The sequence below is a fragment of the Acipenser ruthenus genome, chromosome 5 (genome assembly GCF_902713425.1).
Source record: "Acipenser ruthenus chromosome 5, fAciRut3.2 maternal haplotype, whole genome shotgun sequence".
Lineage (NCBI taxonomy): Eukaryota > Metazoa > Chordata > Actinopteri > Acipenseriformes > Acipenseridae > Acipenser > Acipenser ruthenus.
Window position 1 is genome coordinate 81374672 of NC_081193.1, and position 22564 is coordinate 81397235.

Sequence of the window (22564 nt, forward strand, 5' to 3'; positions counted from 1 at the left end):
GGTTAACAGGTAAGTCGCAGTTTGTAAACAACAGGTTATACACAACAATTTGTAAGCCACAGTATATAAGCAGGAGCAGGATGCCTGTCCCTTCCCCGAATAGCGGACTTCTCTTTGGAAAAGACAGGATTTGTTAGGTTGCAACTTCAATCCGTGACTACATAGCTGCTCGAATACTTCCTGTAGATGGCACAAATGAGTCTCAAATTCAGGGGAGTACAAACTTATATCATCAAGGTAAATCAATAACGAATCATTTACCTGGCCCGCCAAACACCTCTGCATCAAGCACTGGAAGGTGCTGGGGCATTGCACAGCCCAAAGGGCATCCTCTCGAACTCGTACAGGCCAAGGAGAGTCGTGAAGGCGGTCTTCTCACGATCTCTCGGATCCACCTCAACCTGTAACCATTTCCAGTGTTTTCCGGTGTTTATTGGCTATACACCGATTTTTTTTTTGTATCGGGGCTGTTTTATTGTTTTTTTATCAGTTAAAACCAAAAATTAGAAGAACCTAGTTCTCCTTTGCATATAGACTGTAGAGTTTGAGGCATCATCTAGCTGTTTCATTTATATAGAAGATGTGAATACATTGGAGAAAATACTATGATTACCACTGTTACATGGACATGTATCCTAATAATGGCCTTGGCCATTAGAATTTCCATTAAGTGTTGACTTGTTATTTAACTGGCAAACCCTGATTTAGCCTGAAATGGGAAGCCATAACTTACTGAGATTTTATTCCATGCTTTCGCTGGATGCTTTCATTTGTTATTCAAACAATTGTGATCTGCAGTAATTAAGACAGGTTGGATAAGTTTCATGGATGAACGAAAGCAATGAGATACAGAACTACAAACATGCTGTATCATGTCTACAGTACAGGCCACATGAATGACATGATACTTTACCAATGCCCTGAGCGTAGAAGATCAAATTCCAAATACACCCAAATTCGGTATTGGATTCGGCTTGGTGGACATATCTGTTGTTATTATTATTATAATTATTATTATTATTATTAGTTGTAAAATAATAAGCTTTTAATTTATATATGATGTATTATTTCATTAACCAGCTGAGCACCATATTTCAAAACAGTTCATAATGTATTGTTGGAGGAAACAGCATTGTCTCAAGTTCATGGAGTGGCCAACACACTCATCACACCTGTTTTCTAATTCAGATACAGTACAGAAAATGTTCTGAAAAGTGCACTTTTGGTCAAAAACTTCTACTGCAACGGAATGTGCAGAATTACACTGAAGGGTTTGCCACAGTTTACTAAGCATGAGATCTACAGCTATGAAAAAAATGCCATGAGAATTCTTTCTTTCTTTATTGTGAAGAGTATAGAAAAGCAGGTGATAATAAACATTTTGGAAACTAACTGTAATTTATATGCTTGACTTGAATGTTGATATTTTAAAAGGTGGAGCCATTCAAATTAGGACAAATAAAAATAAACAGCTGTTGCTAATTCTGTAGGTGCCTATACCTTGTTTTGGAGCTTGACAAGCTATTTAAATCCAAGATCTTTTTAATTGTGACATGTAAGCACTTTTCCAGGATTATACACGGCATTTAATTTAACTAAGTCAGTCATGTTATGGCAGCACATTCCACAAACCATCAGGAGCTTCTTGTGACATTGCCACACTGTTATTGCTGCACTGGTATTGTGACTAGAATCCCATTTTTACAGAAGACAGGGCTGTAGGAATAGTCATGGCGGTACGAATAACAAACAAGCAGTATTTCACATGGAAGCCACAATGAAAAGGCTGCGAGATTCTGTGTTTCTAATCACTATGCTTTTAGTAAATGAACGTAACAAATGCAAGTTATTGTTCACAGCGAGTGTACCTGATTCTGCCATTTCAGTCCATTGTCCTCTTCCTCTGTAATTTCACTGTTGTACTCAGTAGTTTTACAGATGGAGACTTGGCCTTTTAAAAGCATTCCCTTGTGTTTACGTGCCGGCACTTGAGTGTGCATGTGACAGTACATGTTAACTTAAAGTGGTCACCGTGCATGTAGCAGTGAAAAATACAACCTTTCTGTCCTGTAAACTACAATAAAGGAGGCTATAAATAAGACTTCTAAATGTGGAAGAGCTTTGTAGTGGCTTTTTGTTATGTCGCACAAAAACCATGTAGACACAAACAACTCTTCAGGCAATAATTAGTCAAACAGCAGACCCTAAACAGACCCAAGAATATAGGACAATGGTGAAGACAATAATGGTCAGAGTGCCAATTAAAAAACTTCCCAATCTAGAAAATACAGAATCTTGGGTAATTATGTAAAATTACAATGCCCGATTGGATTTTTTAAAAAAAAAATTTAATGGGTAGCATGCATTGATTTTTATATATTTAGCATGCAAAGCTTTACTGAATCTTTCAATATTTTAGTAAATAGCTATATCTTTTTAAAAGTATTAAAAAGCTGGATAGCACAAGTCCTCTTAAGAACAAGTCTCATTTTCCATTATAAAACTGATCATTTTATCAAAAGCCAATGCATCAGCACTGTTATTATTTGTTTATTTAGCAGACGCCTTTATCCAAGGCGACTTACAGAGACTAGGGTGTGTGAACTATGCATCAGCTGCAGAGTCACTTACAATTCCATCTCACCCGAAAGACGGAGCACAAGGGGGTTAAGTGACTTGCTCAGGGTCACACAATGAGTCAGTGGCTGAGGTGGGATTTGAACCGGGGACCTCCTGGTTATAAGTCCTTTTCTGTAACCACTGGACGACACGGCCTCCTGATTATCCTCAGTGATTTACCCTGGGAAACACATTCAGGTGTTAAAGCTTGTTTAATGAGAATTCCTAATAATGTTTGAAAAACCAAAAAGAAAACTTAAATCAATCTTGTTCCAATGTTTGAGAGTATTCTATTTTGACAGGCTTAAGGGGCAAGTTCTACTTAGTGGAACAGGAATTGTAAAATCAATGTTCACAACATCTTAACACTTTCACACACACACTAACATACCCCATACACTCCTCTCCAGGATGCGAAACTGGAACAATGGCTCATACATTCATGAATAATGGTAACAAACAGGAAAAAAAAATTAATCCCACAAGATGGGATTTCCCTGCAGTATGTGTCAATGCTGTTAGCACTTAGGCCTTCCGAGAGAAGAAAGGGATTTTAACTTACTGGAAAACAATTGATTATTGCATAACATATCCTATGATTGTGAGCTGCACATTGTTAGTCATGCTGAATGTAAATGAACAGATCTCTGCTGGACATCTGTTCTGAGTGTTTATTACAGAGGTGCTGCTAACGTCATATTGTCTCTCCCTAGTCTACACTAACAGTTAAATGATTTGAGCACTATTCATCATCCCTGCTGAAGTTTACACCAAAAACGGTACAGAACAGAAGAAATAAATAGGGTCATTTATAGTCAGAGAAATGGATACACCTGTGAAAATGGTGCAGAGACACTGTGGTGAGCCACTAAATGGACGTGACAGCGTGTCTGCCAGCTGCTCAAGTTGTTTTGAGGGGATACGTGACAAATTGTGCTCAAGTTGTTCTGGGGGGATATGTCACAATTCCTCAATGATAGCCATCTTTTTTCAGGGACAGAATTGGAATTCTGAAGTATGTTCCAGAATGGCCCATTATAAAAGTTTAAAGAGAAAGGGACCGCTACATCCAGATAATTATTCAGTTTCACGTGGAAGCGCAGGGACAAAAAAACAATTAACCGATAAAGAACGACCCGCACTCTCCAACAAAAAAACAACCTGAAGCACTTAAAAGTAAAATTATTATTCCTTTATTATTTCATTTTTGATTAAAAAAATATTTTATTCCACCCCAATTCGGAACGGAGCTGCAGATCCGTTTTGGCAAACTGCCTTCCGCAGTATCTCAAGTATAAAAGTTTGCCACAGTTTTTATGCACAATATTTTGCAGTTTTCCAATTCTTTTCGCAAGGTTATACTATGCATTTACCATAGTTCACCATGTTTTGTCACACATTTTTAATATGCTACATATGCTTTACCATTTACAATGCATTTTTACACTTTGCTATGTTTTTACTATGGGAAACTTTCTAACAAACTAAAACAAATCTTAAAAAAGCAATATCACAGTTCATAAGTAGCCTTTCATTTTTGCACAAAACACCACCCTGTATTACAAAAAGTAATAAGAAAAAAGACTTTTTATTTTGTCTTTCCCCAGACAAACCAAAAAGGACATTTTATTTTTGTACCTATAACGGCTGATAAATTGTGATGACGCCAAAAAGTTTAAGCCAAAGTGCAATTTGCTAAATTTGTATCAGAACTTAGGCAAAAATGTATGTTGGCTAATATATTTTACTAAAATATCAGGGCCCAAAATATTAAACATACAACTTTTCCAGGTATGAAAGGCACATGTTGAAAACATGCTTTTTTCATATTGTATTATGTCTTTGCTTATCTCTAACAATGAAAGTTTCTGAAACCTTGATTGACCTGACTGATTTATATAGACATTATTCATACATATGCAACCTTGTTCCTATTACAACAGGACACCTAGTTTTATCCTTGAGTGTCCTTGTTTAGAAACGAACTACTGTGATCTTGAAGGTCAATTAAATTGGTTAAGTTAGTGATTAAAGGCGTTTTTCATCTGATGATTTCATTTTTAAAGTGTTGGTGGGAATTGCACTCAGCTAGCTATTCTTTTAAGACAACACCAGTCTGCTCATTCACAACAAAAAAGTGTCAGTGAACCCAACATCATTTGAAAACTGTCAGTTGCCTTAGACCAGTATCTTTAACATATATTTTTAAAGAACGATGTTTGAACATCTAAACCCAGGTTTGGTACAGTAGCTCTGAGTGTAAAATTGGCACATAATGCTTTGTGCTATATGTGTAATTTGCGACTGCCTGTAGAACCCCCTTAACGAAGAAGATCTAAACTAAACCAATGTAGTGTTCAACTGGTGGGTTAAGTGAGTAAAGTTAGTGTCATTGCTAATCCCAATTGCAGTGTACCAAAAGTGAATTATATCATTGGGACCATCAGTTAAACTACATCAAGAAGAACGCATATTTTTAATAAACAAATTGTTTTAAACTTTTAATATTATTATTTATTTCTTAGCAGACGCCCTTATCCAGGGCGAATAATACACCCTTCCCCCCCTTAATAAAATGACCATGCTAAATTACATGGTAATATTAAATATTCAAGTGCTTTTCCAGTATTAATATGCTGCATGTCCTTGCTTTTTTATTATTATTGTTCTGCTTACTCTGCTTCCCGTACCTCCTCATACAGGTAGTGGACAAAAAAATGGAAACACCTGGGTAAATGAGGGGCACCGAGTATATTGAAAGCAAAGGCTTCCACACAGGTGTGGCTTATGCGTTAATTAAGCAAATAACATCCCAGCATACATGTATAAAAATGCTGGACAGGCCTGGTTGCCTCTAATTATGGCTCAACTTGCTGATGTTTCACGAGCAACGGTGTCTAAGGTGATGTCGGCATGGAACTCCGAGGGAAAGGCATCATCAGCAAAGGGCAAGAGTGGGCGGAAGCGCATACTCCAGGATCGTGATATCAGTGCATTAATTCGAAGTGCAAAACAGGCGAGCAACTGCAGATCAATTGACTGCAAATTTCAACCTGGGGCGCAAGCAGCCAGTTTCATCAAAAACGGCCCACCGAGAACTCCACAGAGCGTGATACCATAGTGGCCCAATGCCCTATTAAGTGACTTTACATTGGTGTTTCCATTTTTTTGTCCACTACCTGTACATTGCGCTTTACAATGCTTTCACTTATTATACTGTGCTGTTACATAAATTTCTTTTTAAACATGAGCGTTTTTCATCTTTGTTTTTTTCTTGGTAGGGAGTGTATTTTAAAGAATATGAATATTGTACCATTTTAATACAGTTAATCTAAAGGTATTAAAAACGGAACAAATGGTGAATGTTCACTTAAATGTATCTTTGGTTTCTTAGTATTTCTTATGCATGTTATTAATTGCAGTTTGGATGGGATATTTTGCATATTAATATACCACACAAACATACTACGGATACTGAAAGCTTGAATACAAAGCAGCCTTTATCAAGCAGGCTATATAAATCATTACATGTATGCAGAGCACAATGGGGGTGTGCATATTGTCCTGCAAATGTACTTTATTTTACAGCATATGGGATTGTATAAATCGGTGGATTCCAGTTACCTTTTATATAACAGATAATAATAGTGTAACTTCTGTTGATGTTACAAATGAACACAGGGAAAACAATGTGATAATGAAAATAATCTATATAAAAGAGGGGGGAAATAATTTGGTCTAATTATATTTGCGCCATAGTGCACCTAAAATGTTTCTTCGAATTGTTTAATACAGGGGTTCCCAAGCTGTGGACCGTGGAAAAAACGACATTCTATGTATTTTTTATATTTATAATAACGAAAAGCAACAATAAAATACTAATGAAAAAAAAATAAGATTCAAATAAAACAAATAATTTAGATTATGTTTATTTACTGTTAGAGGTTTAAAAATGTTTCTAAATGCATCATTTTTCTTCAGAAGTGCTAATAGTGGGCTGCAGTGCCTAATTCAGCTGAATTAGGCACTGCAGGTGGGCCTCAGGTAAGAAAGTTTGGGAACCCTTGGTTTAATATTCTGGTTCATATTTTCTATATACTGGTCTATAGGTTAGTTCCCATGCTCAGTCTAAGTTGGTGCATTTGATCAGATCAGCTAAACTAATTTACTTGATCTTCTGATTAGTAAGCTGCAATTGGGACTCATTTTGTTCAGTTCCTAAGGATATTCTATCCCAAAGTTAGTCCGCTTGAAGTGGAAAAAATATATATTTTCACCAAACATGCCAGTCTAGAGAAAACTATCAGAACTAAGGTTTTGCAGCCTAAAAGGGAAGCTGTTATCATAAGTCAAATGCAATTTACTAACTACTCAAACTTTGACTACGTTTGTATTGCATAGGATGCAGTTTATTTACAAGGTTAAGTAATATATAAATGCGTGTTTGATAGCACGTTGGAATCTGTTAGTTTGGATAACAGATTGTATTTTAGTATATTTAAATGTAAATATATTGTTTATACTGTATGTGTGCAATATGTTTATAGAATATATCACATATCTTATGTGCATTTTACTGTACATACACTACCTTGTATCATATTTTTTTTAAAATATTTAAATAGAGCTGGTTATTCAACCTACACAAACATTAAAAAGCAATGGCAGTAAGTAGAATATTATTTTGATAGCATCTGTTGCTATTATTCTGGATAATATAAATCCTTTATTTCTTTCATTAGGTAACACTGATGAATTAAACAAAGGTGAATCTGTGAAACTGAATGCAACAAGCTGGACTCTCAAAATAGCTACATGTGGAAAAAGGAAATCTAATTCAGTCCAAGTCAGGAAGAAAAGTGTTTGAGATATATAAACAAATCAGGAAATCCTAGCACTTACAGCTCAGCTGTTTGATTTGCCCCGGGGGGGGGGGGGGGGGGGGAGCTGGTGTGTGGGAAGTGACATCTTATCATTTATAAACCCTTAGGTTACACATAGCACCACGTATTGCATTTAGATTGAATTCACAAACCCATGAAAATAAATTACTTCAATTAGATCTAGAGGTTGGGAGTTCACAATATTTCTCAATTATTAAAGCTTTCGTACATGTATCCTTTGGGGATATTGTATAATTAGGGCCTGCGAATCAACACATTCAATTCTGGATAATTAGAACATACCCTCTAACTATGAGGGACAATTATGACCATTCTAAAAATTGATGCATTTAAAGAAAAAGCTTACTTCGACACTTGCTGTTTTAGAAAGAACTGATGCACCAAAAAATCAAAAAGCATTTCTTTGAGAGATCGCACGCAGCAATATGCACCTGGTGTCTCAACTCTCTCTGATTGCAGCGCATGGCAAGGGACTAGTGGATCTTCTACAGCAGTTTGAAACCTGTAATGTTATAGTTCATTAAACGTATAATAGTTGAAGAATTAATAAATACATACTGAGCACTGGCACAGGAGTTGCACAGCACAGATGCCAGTATAAACAGTGTATTCAAACTTTCCACAAAGTTTATGAACAATTGATGAGCTACTACAACCCTGATCAATGCAGAATAAAACCACGTTTTATTCAACCAGCTCACAAGTTTCTGAAGGCAGAAAGGATTTTCGACCCACAAGTTTGTAGTTTGGATTAAGAAACCCTCCCGTTAGATTCTATTCCAGGATTTAATGCTTGCTTTAAATAATAAACGGATGGATATCAGCTATATGCAAAAGGAAATGGTAGTGGAATTTCTTTGACCGAATTTTGGAGAAATGCAGAATAATTATTTCTCAATTTAGCAAGAAAGGCTAAATATATTTGTCAGTTGTTACCAGTTCTGTGGATGCTGAAAGAAGTGTTTCTTCATATGGACACATTTTCACAAAGCAACATCAATCCATGAAAGAAGACCAGTGTAGGGCCAGAAAGTGGTACACGTACCAAAACTTGACCCGTGTAAGATCAGAAACTATACTGTACTCATCCTCAACTACCCTGTTTACCATGGCTCATGGACTAATAATGTTAGTTTGTGAAAGGCCTAGCCCTGGTACACTTGTCACAGTGCTTGTTCTAATCTCTGCTGTATAATTTGCAGTCTGCGTGTAAAGGAAACAGCTGCTCCCTCTTCTAAGCATCTGACACCTGCATACAGTAATTCAGCCAAGTGTCCCATTTTGAACTATACTGTATTTTCCGTGTATAGTTGTGTGCTGCTATTGTTTCTCAGTTTTAGGATATTCATTTTCATACACAGCTGAAAAAAAAGTGAGTTAATAGAATATGACCTCGTTTTTTTTTTTGGCATTGATTTTAAAGTAAATTAGAAAATACAGGCTTAAATACATTGCTATTTACCTTGTAGCTTGTTTAGAATGCCTCTGACTGAGCCACTCCATAATCTCAATGTGAATTTTGGCACAATTGTACAACATTGTTACGTTTAACATGTGTGTTTGTTATGGTGTGTCTGAATTTAAAAGATGAAACTGAAATGTGAAATAATAAATGTTAAAGATATGTGTATCTTTGTTTAGTTTATTACTAAGTCTGAATCATTATGGATTTTGTGTTGATTCTGTATTGCATTGCCATCACATACTGACTGAATGGAGGTTCACTCAGTTTTACTATCAGTGGCGCAGCACTTGTTTTTAAGTAAGTTCACTGTTTCTATTCAGCTCCCAATACTAGTGTTCTACCATGTCAGGACTGTGACATATTTATACCAAATATATATTTTGTTGATGCAAAAATGTCCTCAAAGGAACTGTAGTTTAAAATATATTGTCAAAACTATATTGTTTTAACCTGGCTTTGCTTTTGAGAGGTAGCACAATAGACTGTCCATCTACCCCATCTGCTGGCCACTTTATAAATCTAAAGGCTTTGTGGGATTATTTGCATTCGCATCATCTTAAACTCAACCTCTCCAAACCTCCCCCACCGCTGATCTCTCTATCTCAAAGGTGCGCAACCAAACTTTTATCACGGGCCGCATGTCCAGAAAACTAGTTTAACCTAATGTGTATAGCGGGCCGCACATTACTAAAGAACAATCTGAGTTTAACCCTTAGCCGCAATATACACAGGCATATACATATAGGCAGTTTCCCTTAGAATTACTGTTAATTTTATTTCGTACTGCACGATACACATCACAACCAGAAATATACAATTTTAATTTAGTTTATTTGAGTTGTTCAGTTGTATCAGCAGCACTGTAGCAAAAGTCACAGGGCAGTGATGTCACTAGCAACAAGCCTCCTATGTTAACTTAGGAATGGGCTCTTTCAATGCTTGTACTCGTGCTGAACGGTTCCATACCTTGCCGTATTCTACCACTGCTCTTAATTATAACTATTCACTGTATCTTTTACTTTTACTCTTATAGGTATCTGTATTCACATTTTTTGTAATTGCTTTTATTACTGGACTTTACTCGTATAAGCAAATATCATTACTATAAGTTTAACTGCTCTTAGTCAAATTTGCTCTTAAATGTAATTATTTACTGTATTCTTTAGTTGGCTCTTATTTGAATTTGATCTTATTTTCTACTGATTTTTCTGTACTTTATAACTGCTCTCATCTGTAATGTGATACTTTGTTCTGCGATACTGTTAGTGGCCCTGAATAAGGGCATCTGCTAAGAAATAAATAATAATAATAATAATCGGATACCTCTAACCATATAAAGGATTCAGTCTAACAGCTCCACATAGGAATTTTTTTGTTGTTGTTTTTTAAATAACTGGTAGTTTCTGAAGTTAAGTTTTGTCTCACCTATGTATTTTTTACCCATTACCTAAAACTGTGGTATTAAACCAAATAGCTCCTCAGCTGAACGTTACATCCTTATTTGACATTCAAATCGGACCTCTACCATGGTGAGCTTGTCTAGATGGTGGGTGGAGATTGTTTTAACTACAAATAATCTTAAAGCAGCATAGTGTAACATTTCGAATTTGATTACATACTGTAACAAAGTCATTTTCCTACAACATATTTTGAAAGTGTGTTGATTCATGGCTTGTTTAACCCAAGAAAACCTCTCAAGACGTATAGAAAAAAACTAAATATTTTTCTTTGGATTCTATATGCAAATATGAATCCCAGAAGCAGTTTAGACTTCCATGACGTATTTATCCTCCCTTTTATTTATATTAAACTCCTTGGTTTTGACAAGGTGCTACTGAAATTATGAACTATGAAAATAAACATGAATTACGCAAGCTGTTTTCAAAGTAATTATTAGTGGTGTTGCTGGAATAACATGTTAAAAAAAAAATGATAGGACCATGGATCTGTTGACTATTTATAATACGTTACAGACTGTGTTTTTATTTTCTTGTATGCGCAAATCAGTCTGTCTTTATTGTGCAGTTCCATAGCGCTTCCTCCAATTTCACCTGACGAAAATGCAGCAAAAACAAAGCAAACAAGACCAGCTACTGAAATGTAAAACAGTTAACCATTAAACAGTTTTAGATACTGTGATGTATATATTTTTTTATAATCTATGATCTTTAGTTGCTATTGTGCATTTTCATTTGCAAGTGAACTGTGACATTATGGCCTTATCGAGCACTATATTGTGCAATTTTGAATTCTTTGGATACTGTTTTAATTTTTGTTGTTGTTTTTTTTAATCTTTTGCTAAATTGCATTGCCTTTTACGTTTTACACAGTTCTGTGCATGGGTAATATTCTGATTTCATTTTGCTGTTGGGATGTTAATGGGGAATTTTACATACTGCTACAATACGTATCAGATTTAAAATATGTACTGTATTACAATCCACGTGTCGTCTCTTTTGGCAAGTGATATTTTCAGAATCATACCGTTCTGAATTAAAATAGTTATGTTGAAAATATGGTACTGTACCAACAAAACCAACTACAGTACATCTAAATGGAAGCTTACTTATTTAAAAACACAGTCCTTTCAGCTACGTATTTTTGACATTGTATCTTTTTTTTGTTTTCCCTGAAAAACGGACAAGGGTTGGAACGGTCCAAAATGAAATAATCAGATATGCATCACACTCTTTTAACCGTCACTGGAGTCAGAATTTTATAGGATTGGATTTGTGAGTGCTGGCTGTATTTAATTTGTTATATTTTTGTCCTCATACTACAGTGACACGTGCTGCTGCAGGTTACATTTGTCCCTGTGTGGAGGGGTGACAGTTCATAAACAGGGGAATGTGATATGTGGGGAAGTCTGGGGTGAGTTTAATTTGCTTGAAAAATAGGAAACGCTATGGAACTGTGTATTTGAAATGTGTCAACATTTGAAAATGTGTAATTGTCCATCACTCATACAGAAGAAACACTTTTGATTGTTTTAACTTGCTCCTTTTTATTCCGAATGATTTCAATCAGGTTACCTTTTAATTAAGTTCCAAATTCTCTTTTTTGTGCAATCAGATCCTGTGAGTCCGAGCATGTTCATTTGATTTATTACTGCAAAGTAAATAAAAACCACAAAAATGTAAAACACACACTTATTAACTGATTTGCATATTGTGCTGAAAGAATCGTTGTTATGACATATTTTCACCAATGCAATTAAAGTACAACACTGGCATTTAGTTTATCAAATAGATGCTGATATCTGGCCACATCCTGTGTCCCAGCGGAGAGACATTCTTGGAGAATATTAGTATGGTTACGAATGAGAGGAAGCCCGTCAATGCTTGTCCGTTTCCCAATACCAAAGCTAATTGTTCCTGGCCAGAACCCATACTGCTGCATACAGCAGCAACATAATGACTTGGCAACCAATTCCCTACACCCTACACTCTCTGAGTGAAACAGTGCCTGCTGCCCTCTGTCCTGAACGTCTCTACTCAACCTCCACATGTATCCTCTCGTCCTGGTCTCAGGGCTGCTTGAATTAGTGGCTGGGGTTGACTTTGTTGGTCCCTTTTATAATTCTGAGTCCCTTCTGTTTTACAGGCTAAATGGGTTCAGTTCCCTCAAACTCTCCTCCTAACTCATACCCTTTAGCCTTGTGAGTAGTCTAGTTGCTGTTTTCTGAACTATTTCCAAAACCAGAATGTGAATACCAAAACTAAACCCTGTATTCTCACCAGGGTATTAGACAACCTCATCATAACCTAGATTTCTTTAATTATACTGTACACATTTGACTATGTTACCAAGCATTATGTTAGTAGATTAATTGCCTCCCCACACTGCCTGGAGGCTGACAGCGAGCGGTCCTCTACATGGTCAATGTCTTTTTCTTTGTGGGCCTGTTTTAGTTCCATACTACCCATTTAGTATTTATATCCTACATTTTTGTGGATGCCATGCAATATTTCACATTTATTAATGTCCCAGTCGGTATCTGTTTTATTTCACAGCAGTGAAAATATTAGTTTTATTTAATTCAACATAGGCAAAAGGTTAAGTGTAATAAAAAAGACCTATACATGTAACTTGCATGCCTTGACCTAAAAGTTCCTCAAATTTAATAGTGCCTCCAGGCCTGGCTAGGCCCTGCAGCCCTGATGTGCACATTGGTGTAAACTTTGCTGTGTTAAGCATTAGCCTTCAATTAGTTCCAAGTGATTCTGTGATGGAAATGTCCATTAGTCCCCTGACATTTGAGTTAAACGCCTGCCTGTAGGGCGGACATTCCTCCTGTGGGTCATAGTCCATGCTTCTCTTGTATTTGTTAGACCAATAGGAGGGCATAAACTGCAAAGTGTCAGCAAACCATTCAGAAGTGTGCAACAACAGCACTCAAATGGTCTGCATGGTTATAAAGTGTATTTTAGTAGTGATTTGTTTTATAATGAGGCCTACACCGTGAAACAGCTTGGTAGTACAGAAGTAGGAGAATGTTTAACAAAGCAAAGCAAAGCAAATTAGTGAACCAGAGGTGTCTTAAGGGTATGCAAAAAGGGCCCTAAAAGGACATTATTTGGGCTGCATGTGCTTTCTCTGTCTGTTGAGCGGTGGTTTTACTCGTCTTGCATAACTTTTCTGATTAGACAGTGCTGTTGTTTGTTACATTAACGTTGTTTTTTTTTTTTTTTTCTTGAAGCAAATTTCCAGGGAATTCAGAAGTCAGAAAAGTTTTTGTTGATAGCTTCCATGTCAAAATAATTGGGTGCGGCACATGTTTTACAGTTGAGATAATCCACATCATTTTTTATTTGTCAAGAGTCATGAGGTACTTTCCTCCAGACATCTACCTGCATGTGTTATTTGGTGTTATCTTTGTCCTTGTAAAATACCAATGGAAACCATGATAATGTTACCCTGAAAACAAGTATTGCACAGCTTTGTTAACACATTGATTCTGATATGGTACTACGGTACTGTATGCCAGTGTGATGCTTCATAACCTTGTAATACCACATGGCTCATATCATTGTAGCTGTCCTTGTGCTTCAGAACATGTGTCCAACCTAGGTATCATGATGCAGAAATATTTGCAAATCACAAATTAACATGAAAAACAAGAGCAACCAAGAGATTATCAGCACAATACACAAGTACTGATATTTATAAAACTATGAGGTAAGAAAAATACATTTTTAATTTTTAATTTTTTTTTTTAAGTTAGCGTGCTCAATTATTTTACTCCCAAATTAGGAATGTCCAATTATTTTTCTCCTCACCGCAGCAATTCCCCACACAGCTCAGGCGATCCAAAGATTTAGTGGGCGTCCTCCGATCCCACGACCAAGCCAGCATCCTCGTTTAGACCCAGGAACTCGACAGTGGGTGTCAGCGGGCTAACTGACCTCTGGAGGAGAAAGGCCAGCCCTGCAGGTATCCGCTCTGAGCTCATTGGGTGCCTGGCCACAAAAGTGCAGTGTGTGTAAGTAAATATATTGGGTAAATAAACACTTTATAATAAGTCCTGCAAAGTAACTTGAATTCCAATGTAACAGCTGTTACTTCTGTGGTGTACCTTTATTAATATTTGTATTTTAAGAAATTGATTAGAAAATAGAAAAAAGGATGTAGATGTTACTCATATGAAGTATGATGAGTATTCTAAACACCTCAGGTTATGATAACTGTCTTTGATATTTAGAACAGGGTTATACTAACAAAGTAAAGGTGATTGCTGTTATGCATTTACCAATGTATTAACAAATTCTGGGACTACCAATAAAACATCAAATAAACACAAATACCTCCACCATTACAGTGTGTTCTACTCCTCCAGTGCATGCAATACACCATAGCAATATAAGCATTCAAAGTTTACCACAGTAAAAACAGCAGAATGTAATACGGCATAGTAAAAACATGCTAAGACAAAGGTAAGCATTGTAAAGCTGAGAGAGGATAGCATATTAGAAAAACACATGCTAAACTTTTGGTTAATGTATATAATCATAGGAAATCTGCAAAATTACCATGCACATTTACTGTACTAAACTTTTATAAGGGAACTCTTTTTGGTAACAAATTACAGCTTTGGTATTTATGATTTGGTTCATTGGACAGCTTTTGCAGTCTGAAAAGTATATAAGGCAGAACAATGTCTAAGGTTCATTAAATGTAAATGCACTTCTAATTGGCACACCAAAGAAAATCATTAACAATTACAAAATTGCCTTGTAATAAGATCCTAATTGGTTTTACACATCTTAAAAAAGGACAAAAAACAAACAAAAAAACTTCAGAATATTAACAGACCATTTCTGACACTAAAAGTTTCACTATTGTGGCTGTTCTCTAACGAATGAGGAACAAAGCTAGGCTTTCCTGAATGATAAACATATAGAATGATGGAGCTTCCTGATGGCCGTGATAGCCTTGGGAGAGAAAGGTTAGCCGAGGGTATGATACAAAGGACACTGAGGCCTTTGTGATGACAACAGGAAAAGCCGCGAAAGAGAAAGAGAGCTGCTGAAGGATGTAGCACAGGGAGTGCAGAGAAGACTTGAAGGGGGGCGGCCCTATCATTGAAATAGATGAAGACATCCTGGAAATGATTGTTGTTTCAAGAGATGACACTGATAGGCCCGCAGTAGCAAATAAACCATGCCCAGTGACCTCTCATTCGCAGTGCAACCAGGATCAGGTTTCTTCACATGTCATTTACATCTAATAGCTGTATTAAAAAGCAGGGGAGATGAGGGGGGGCTGGGGGGCTACCACTTATGTAGTTGATAGAGCATGTTTAAGGTATTTATCTACCGGTACATTAATAAGGGTTAATAGTTTATTTTCCATGTGTTCTACCAACTTAGCTGAAGGTCTGGTGAGTGCATGAGACAGACGTTGTGCTATGTGATCAGAATACACAAAACAAAATAACCCCCTAACACTGTTTAGGGAAGTAGGGCTTTTTCTTTTAGAGCCCCTAAACTGTGGAATGCTCTGCCTCTATGTGTTAGGGAAGCTGGGTCTGTGGGTATTTTCAAGTCTAAACTTAAAACACGTTTTTATAAAATTGGCATTTTTATCAAAGTGGTTTTAATGCAACATAATAGCTTTCTATTATTATTATTATTATTATTATTATTATTATTATTATTATTATTATTATTATTATTATTTATATATTTTGTATTTTATTGTCGTTTTATGTATTTATGTACTGTGCCTTGTGATACTTCGGTATGAAAGGTACCTATGTAAATTAAATAAATAAATAAATATTTTATCATGGTGCCACATAATAAGAGAATAGTGTTTAATCTTGTGTAACTGGCCTGATGTGAGAAGACACAGTACAACCTCACAGAAGTGTCAACTCTTAACTTGATATGAGGTTAAAGTCTGCTAGTGCAGTATACTGTAGCTCTTTATTTATTTATTTTTGTTTGTTTGTTTAGTGTTGCATGTCCCACTTTTTTGTTGTGTCCATGTCTGCTCTCAAAAGGTTTCTTCTTCACAGGGTTTGTGAAGTGACATATTCCTTTGTTTAAAAAGGGAATTTTGAATGTCATTGCCAATGAACAGTATGGATTTGGGTGCTATGACATGAAGATATTGATAAAGCATTCTCATTATTCAGTCACATTATTCAGCTGGTCTCTTTTTAGTAATATCATTCTCATTTGATATGTACCTGTGCTTTACCATGCTTTCACTCTGCTTTACTGATCTCTGCTATGTTTTACCGCTCAGGAAACATCTAAGGGTATATACACACGCACACGCACGCGCGCACACACACACACACACACACACACACACACACACACATACACACACGTTTGTATTCCTATATTTGTGAGGACTTCTCATTGACTCTCACTATAATTTGAGTTACTATTTCTAACTCAAGTCAGACAAAACTCCACACAGGGTGAAAGTTGACAACAAACTAAATATTTTGGCACTTTTTTCAAAGGCATATTTAGTTCTTAAAAAGGTGTTTACAAAATGGGGATGTCCCCACAACGTCGTTTTTTCAGGAATTACTATCTTTGTGGGGACATTTTCTCAAATTTTGCCCCACATTGATAGTAATACCTGCCCCCCCCCCCCCCCCCCCCCCCCCCCCCCCCCCCCCCCCCACACACACATTCTTCTGTCAAATGTTCCCACAGTTTAAGCTGTGTTATCTGTTCATGTATTTGTAAATGTACCATCTGAATTTTAATCAAAGCTCAATAGGGCATAATAAATCAGTGGATTTACCTAGAGAGAGCATCCTGTTCCAACGGAAACTCAGGGTTGTTGTGAAGATGGAAATAACTTTTTGATTGCTGTGAAACAGACTTTAGATGAAAACTAGTCAGACAAACTCAAGTTAGAAACTTGAAATGCAAATCATTACTGGATTTTTTTTTTATGCTTGAATATTCTTTCACAATTTAAACTACTATGCCAATATTGTTTCATTTTGAATCAACAGGCAATACATCAACTCAACTATTAAGAAAGGAGAGAAACACGCTTCTATATAGTAGATTGTGTGTAATTAGTTTAGATGTCATTGATGTATTGCTTTCCATTGCATGATATTGTTTTGTTACAGAATTTTGTTATAAATACAGTTATATGAACCAATACAGACATATTCGTTGTTCTAATACTGGAATAGTTCTCCCAGTACAAATGGGAATGATGTCATTGAATCTCAGGGGCGGCATTGTTTTTGTTTTTTCTTCAAAATTATGATCTACAGGAAACCTGTGAAAAAAAGGTCGACATTTTTAACATGGTAACAAAAGGAAACCAAAAAATAAATAAATAAATAAATAAATAAAATGGGTCCCTACATAATTAAATAATATATACATAAAATGACTGTTGATGGTACTGATGGGGAATTCACTAATAGTGCTTGCTCTATGAGGGCTTTTGAAATACTTAGATCTTGTTTTTGGATGCACCTGAATTGCTTTCTGAATTGAAGCAGAGAGATATGTCCGCTCAGTAACCCCTTAATTGTGTTTGATGGTATAAATGACAATTTTAAGTCCTGTAAAAAAAAAAAAAAAATATTGGTCACTTACCATTTTTTATTTTCCTGGTCAAAAACTGAAAGGGAATTCCATTTGAATGAATTAACCATAACCAACATGTCACTGCATTTCATCTTTTAGGACAAACACATTTAAAATCATCAGGTTGAATTTTGGAGCAAATTCAGTATTTGTCCTATTTTTGTATTGAAAGGAATAAAATAGCATTATTATTGTAAAACTAGAAAGATGGCAAATTAGTTTATTCTAGCTAGTTTTTTTTTAAATAAGTTGTTCATTAGCCCAGTACTAAATGCTCCTGTTGTACAGTGAATATTATGTCAATCATCCCGCTGGGGGACTGAATAGTTTTTTGTGATTTGATAGTGACATTATGGTTAGGATTCATTTAAAGGTTTGGGGTAAAATAGTGATTTAGGTTTATGAGTAGATACTCCTGGATGTGGATGTTCCTGGAGCATTTGGCTCCAGACAGTTTGACAATGTGCAGTTTTTGTAATATTTACTTTTTCGAATATTTTATTAGAATTCAACTGACACGAGTCCCCTTCTTTTAAATGATGTAAATTATGGCCGTATTTAGATCTGTCACTCGATACATCAACTGAATAGACCCTAAATAGGTTTTTAGAACTTGAAATGAAACTGTTGGCAGCAGATAGAAAAGAGGCAAACACCTTCTTCATGTACATGGCACATTCTACAGGAGGGCCTCAGTTAAACAAGCACTGTCCTTCTGTCTACCTGTCTGCTTGTCTCTTCACCTTCTCATGTTGTAGTTCACAACTCGATCGCTGTTTGCTGTTCAGAACCAAGCGATAGCAAGCACATGAAAAGGACAAGACAGAGGGTGATTTGTGAGGCACAGGACATTAAAAAAGGAACATAATAAACTTAATCAATACATTGAAGGTTCAATGGAGTAGAAAATGGGAACTGGTCACGAAGTAATCAACCAGATTTGTCCAGTAGTTAATGAGTAACTCTGGTCACACACATTATATGCGATTTTAATTATCTTAACAGTCTTGTCACCTGGGAAACCCCAAAGATACACACTCACATCTTTTATTTCCTTTCAGTTTGATTTAATATCTTAGTGCTTATTAACTTTTAAAGAGCTCTGCTTCACTATAAAGTGAGAATGAGGTGCTTTTATCAATGGAACTTCTAGTCATACAAACAGTTCTGCTTTGATTACCACTTTAAAAGCACCTCTGCAATAGCAAAGCAAGGTATTTCAATGTCAGTGCATTGAAACGCCACTCCATTCCATTGGGACATTTCATTTCAAAATAGAATTGAATTACTATAAAACTTGAAATGTAGCACACGCATATTGTAGGTTATAAACCGTTGAAATATTGTTTTTTTTTACAATCTGTGGGTAGCTTCCAGAGGTTACTAATTCTCTACAAGTGTACTTATCTGACCTCAGCTTTCATGCTATTTCCATACTGGTATAGATAGCAGTTTAACTGTTGGATCCATGACTTCTGAAACACATTTACAGCAGCACACTTTTTCACCAGCAAACCCCTGTAAAAGATACAAATGGCATAAGTGTTTTTTTCAGTAAATATACAAGTCACAAACACTGATGGGAGCCATATAATTTTACTCACATTGGAATGTAAAACCCATAAAAAATGAGACTTACTAGACACTTAATAGCCCAAAACAGTGCCTAGAACTTAAGAATTACTTTTAATTGATTTGTTACTTAATTATATCTATCCAATTACTAATATGATGCAAGTTGTCAAACAAGAAAAAAGTTAATGTTTAGTTGTTTGCTTTGCCTCTATATGCAACAGTGCTTATACTGTCACATTCCCTAGTTTCTTGGTCATTATGGAGTGACCTGTGTCAGGGCCATATGTCCATATAGAACAGATTCGAGGATGCATTACATCACTGTTTATTACAGTCTAATTGCATAGGTCTCTCAGTAATTTAGAGATACCAGTTTTAAAATGAAAACAGAGATTACGGAGCAGATTGTCTGGTATCTTAACTAAGGTATTTATCTTGTTTAGACCCACATTGCATATCATTTTCATTTCATTCGTCACGTCTGGCCGACTTTAAAATCAGATGTTTAAAGACCCCCCCCCCCGCCCCCGCCCCCCAATAGATGTCTCAAACACGTACAGTTTTCTCTCCAAGAGCCTGTGTAACCATTAACCTGCCACCGTGAAACACTCTCCCCTTAGTGAATGTAAGAAATATGCCAATATGTGGTACTGTTTTTATCCACTGGGAGCAGAGTGTTCCAGGGGAACAAGTTAATGGTTACATTTTGGTGTGCAAGCTGCACTGACAAAGAAGACATGTTTGAGAGCTCTATGGAGGCCACACGGGTGCAAGTGAGGTTTTGTCTCCAGAAGGATACTTATTTGCTGATTTGCATTTTTTTTCTTTCACTGCCATTGCTGGCGATGAGCTCTGCACAATAAAACAGGATGCATAAAACAAAGATGCAGAACAATCCGTCTCACTAAACCTAATGTCTGGAAAGTTGAACTACATGTGATACTGAACAGCTTCCTTTTCTTCAGGGTATCCGTTTACTCCAAATATTTTCAAGCATCAATCACAAGGCTGCTTGGCCCTGAACAATAAACTTGGCAAAACAAATAAGCGCCGTGGCCGACATGCTTTCAAAGACAAATAAATGATCTAGCATGTCAAGGTTTAGTGAGTAAAAAAAAGGACTATAGTCACACCAAAAGAAAATACAAATACAGCACCTTTTTCAGAACTACTCCATTTTCAACAACGCTAACCAGAGAATCAATTTATTGAATGTCATAATACCTGACTGTGATGGTGTGCTTCCAGCTTAGGTCTGCCTTTCAAACGGACCTATGCTGGCGCTGTGCCACGTCTTTAGTTGGCCGTTTTTAGGCCAGCTGAGAGTCGGCCGTGTGCGTTTCCACTGCAGAAAAAAAGACCTAAAAACAGCCAGTGTAAATGCACCATAAATGACAAAGGTCATGATAGTCTAGCAGTAGCCCATTAATTAAAAATAGATCATCAGTTTCTGTAGGTCATTTTCCCTTACAAAATCTGATACAAAGTATCTTTTTTTATATATAGGTTTTGTGTTTGTTCCCTGATCTCTTGTGCCGTCTGTATTTCATAATGAAAGGCTGGCTCTGTTTACTGTCCTGAGCTGAGATTTGGTAATATTATTATTATTATTATTATTATTATTATTATTATTATTATTATTATTATTATTATTAGGTATAGGAGTTTTGTTTGAAAGAAATACATGTGATTAATATCACATGCTAAATGAGTGATTGTGACCACACAGGCAAATGTGAAACTCACCTTCCCCAAGTACAATAATCAAACTGGCCCACTGTGCTGTAATTCATGATGTATCAAAGGCCTTCAGAACATTCAGCTGAGCAAACAAAGGATGAAAAAGTGAAAAAAATAGGAAAATGCTGAAACAAAACCATAAAAAAGAAGAAGAAAAAAAAGCTACAGCAACTCAATGTATGCTTTGAATTGTGTGGCTCTAAAAGGCTGCCATGTCCCTTTCCTTTAAGGATGTGGAATTAGAGATGATACACAGTCTGAAAAAAAAGATACCTTACACAGTAGATGTGTGTCTTCATTAGTTTTAGGTCAAGGCCTTCCTGGGTATATTAAATGTTAGTCTGCTGGACTGGTAATTTATTTGAATTGAGGTCCAATTTTGGACCTTGGGTGCAGAGGTATTATTTGTATTTAATGCATTAATCAGGTTCTTTTAAATTAGTTCTTTCAAGTGCCATCACTGAAGTAAAGAGAAATGTGAACGAGGTTCCGGGAGCAAGCATCAACCCATCTGCACAAATGGAAACCTAAATATCTTTGCTACCATCTAGTGGTAGGATTTGGAACATTTCTCAAATGTGACGGGCATTCAAAAACAAATGTTACTAAACAGGAAAGAACAAATACTACTTTTCTCTGCAAAATGTCTGTTGATTTTCTAATGAATACATTTTTTTTTGTTTTTAATTTGTATTATTAAATAATTTATCAACTTTATCAAAAAATAAAGTTTTTTTATTTGTTGTTTGAACAGGTTACTGATGAACTCCTGATAAGGTCAACTCCTACTTACTGGACAATGTTTTGCTCAGTCCCTTTGCCGTGGTCATTGATAAGGATGCACCTTGTTCCCACTGTGCGAAAGGGCTAGTCTGTACAGGTGAGAATCCTGTGCAGTGAGGAGGAGTTCAGTGATTCCTAGTTTTATAGCTTGCATTTAATAAATAGTCAAAGATCTCAAATACATTCCTCCTCTCATGTGGACCAGCTTGCCTTCTTTTAATTAGCTCATACTGTACTGATATCCTCAAATACATCCCTAATCGAGTGTTTCCGTGCTAATAGAAATGACACAATATCACTGCTTACTTACTCATGTAAACATAATGTTGTAACTGTCTGATGTCAAGGCTAAAAATAAAATGTCCAACGTGTATTTCACACGCACAACATGTCTTTTC

At 36.1% G+C, this 22564-nt stretch overlaps 1 long non-coding RNA gene across 6 annotated transcripts; it reads right to left on the reverse strand.

Moving 5' to 3' along the window:
* Positions 1–12220: 12220 nt before the first annotated feature.
* LOC117403416 (uncharacterized) lies at positions 12221–21869 on the reverse strand. 6 transcript variants are annotated; one of them, XR_009328746.1, is made up of 4 exons: positions 21390–21869; positions 20868–21004; positions 17257–19586; positions 12221–14447 (listed from the first exon to the last, which is right to left on the reverse strand). It is a non-coding gene; the product is annotated as an uncharacterized LOC117403416 (long non-coding RNA). The 6 variants fall into 6 exon arrangements; XR_004544560.3 differs by lacking the exon at positions 12221–14447 and having other exon boundaries at positions 17138–19586; positions 21390–21465; positions 21662–21869; XR_009328749.1 differs by lacking the exon at positions 12221–14447 and having other exon boundaries at positions 17138–19586; positions 21390–21465; positions 21657–21869.
* Positions 21870–22564: the final 695 nt, after the last annotated feature.